Below are 2,869 nucleotides of genomic sequence, written 5' to 3'. Positions count from 1 at the left end.
CCGAAGCAGTACCGATGAGTGTTGTTTGCGAGTTCTACGTGAACGCGAAGGCTGAAAAGAATGGGTTTTCTGTAGTTCGTGGGCTGACGGTTGATTATCATCCTGCGGCGATTCGTCGTGTGATTGGACAGCGAGAGAGGAAGCCCGAGGAGGAGAACTGGAATGAAAAGACTGCTGAGGACTTTGACTTGGATTTGATTTGTGCGACTCTCTGTCGACCGGGCACAGTTTGGAACCGCAGTCCAGCCAATAATGAGTATCGTCACTTTCCGGCGATCGCCATGAACAGGTATGCCCGTGCATGGAATGCATTTATATGTGCTAATATTTTGCCTTCTTCACATGCACACGAGGTCACAGTTGAGAGAGCACAGCTGTTGTGGGGAATTCTGAATGAGGAATACTATGTGGACCTTGGTGAGTTTATCTACCAAGGAATTCTGAAGTTTTTGAGGGGAGCAAAGCATATGAATATCCCTTATGCATCCACGGTTACAAAGCTATGCCGAGCAGTAGGAGTGAACTGGCCGGCTCATGAGCAGTTGCAGTTGCCAGCAGCTCCGATAGATTCTGGCACTCTGAATGGGATGCAGGAGTGGACCGGTGGTGAGCCTGAGGAGCATGGGCTGGGTTATCGTCTTCCAGGAGGACGTCCAGCACGAAGTGCTACTATGGCCAGGCCAGGGTGTGGTGAGGCTAGTTCTTCGAGAGCTTAGGAGGGTGCTGGGATGGGTGATGCCCAGTATAGGAGGCTTTCACGGCGGATGGATGCCATGTATGAGATGCAGAGCAGGTTTGCTCAGGAGCTCACCCTTGCGTTAGGGACTGCTTTTCGAGGCCTTGGAGCTGATATCCAGTGGCCAGTTTTTGGTGAGGACTCTGTATACCCGCCGCCTGATACTCCACCCACTGAGGGTGATGATGATGATGACTTCGAGTAGGTATACCCTGTGTTCCTTTCTACTGCCTTCACTGGGGACAGTGAAGATTTTAAGTTTGGGGGTGGTAGTTAAGGAATATTTTGTGTGTGTCATATAGCTGCATATTCATGATAGTTAGTTCATATAGTTGCATAATTTTTGCCATATAGTTTTTTTTATATATAGCTTTATTTGTTTGTCATATCATATAGCTCATGCATATACCATGATCCCTTTTGCAATGATTTATCGACTGACTTGTGATATTGATGCGAGTGTAGTGATAGCATTAAAGTGATATTAAGTTGTGTAGGTTGATATGCATGCTAGAAGCACTTGTATTGTCACTAAGTCTTAGAGAATGCTTAAGGACTAGATTGTTGTTATGATCTGGTTATTTTCGAGGATAATCTATTTATTATGCTTAGAATTTGATAATAGGTTCTTAGTGGTAAAGGCATGAAAAAGAAAAAAAAATGGAGTAAAAATGGAATTTGTTGCTAGTTGTGGCTAGGCGTCAAATGGCTAGTAGCCGGCTCGCATGTTATGCGAGTAGTCTAGGGTTGAGCAAGATGAAGCGAAACGCACTTGCTCATAGTTATTAAAAATAAAATAAAATAAAATAAAATAAAATAATTTTTTTTGCATAATTGATCAAGAGTGGGCTCTTTGGTATTCGAGTTATTAAGTTCTTAGGGGACTTTGTGCCTAGTGACCTAAGGCTTTTAGAGTCTGGGATCCGCTAACCTAACGCTCGTTACATGGATACCATTGTATAAGTCTTTTGTGGACCTCACTCATTGCACGGTCAAATAAGCATTTGAGTTGTAAATAAAAAGCACGATTCCGTAGTAAGCTCCAGAGTTCTTGTAGTGTTGTATATCACTTTGTGCCTAGAATTTTTATTCTTTGTATAATCGTAGGATTGCCTTGAGGATAGTCTAGTCATAGTAATTGGTCTAGTTCCAAAGCATATCTGTTAAGCATTTGCACACACCACGTTTCTGGCGGTATGTCCGTTTGCATGAGTTTATAGATCTTTAGTGTCTAACTGCATTCGTTGAGACGTGGCAATTTGGTTGGTTAATTGTAGTAAGGGGGATCGTTGCATTTTCATATAGATTGCATTCATGCATATTTTTATTTGTTTTGAGTCTGTGACGCTTGAGGACAAGCATCGATTTAAGTTTGGGGGTGTGATAAGTGGCATTTTATACCACTTAGAACGTCTTAAAATGGCTTAAATTGGTGTCTTGAAATCAAGTATTTTGTGTATTTGATGCGTTTTTCTAGTGTTTATGCATTTCAGGGTATTAGTTGCATTTCGGAGGAGGAATCATCAAGAATAAGCCTTGGCATGTGTTCACCATTGCGAGAGGAAAAGAACGGGCAGATTACGGCGAAGAAACGGAGCAAACCTGGAAATTTTCCAGTAGGGTCCTGCGCGCCCGCGCAGCAATGCTGAGCGGCCGCGCAGCAGCCTTGCGTGCCCGCGCAGAAATGCTGAGCGGCCGCGCAGGGTCGGGGAAAAAGATATATTATTTTAGACTTCTACTTCCGTTTGGCTTCCAACTTCTATGTAATCTGAGTTTTATGGGACTATTATATAGGTATATTTGAGACGTTTTCATAGAGTATTAAGGGAGATTATGTTTTAGATTGTGTTTTTGCAAGAAGTGAAGGAGATAAGGAAGAAGACCGATTTAGCACACTACAGTGAAGAGGAAGCATATATTCTTGTAATTATTGTTTCGTTGTAACGTTGGATGCTAGTTTTCTTGCTTTGACTTATTTACTCTTGTGACGTACTCTGTTTTAATATAATCAGTTTAGTTATTATTTTCTTGTGTTTGTTTATCATGATTTCATATGAACCCATGATGGCGATAAGTTCTATTATGGGCTAATCGTGATCATGGGGTTGCAACGGATTTATTATGGAATTCTTT

This window comes from Apium graveolens, chromosome 3 (assembly GCF_009905375.1).
Source record: "Apium graveolens cultivar Ventura chromosome 3, ASM990537v1, whole genome shotgun sequence".
NCBI classification, from domain to species: domain Eukaryota; kingdom Viridiplantae; phylum Streptophyta; class Magnoliopsida; order Apiales; family Apiaceae; genus Apium; species Apium graveolens.
This window is presented reverse-complemented; position numbering follows the sequence as displayed.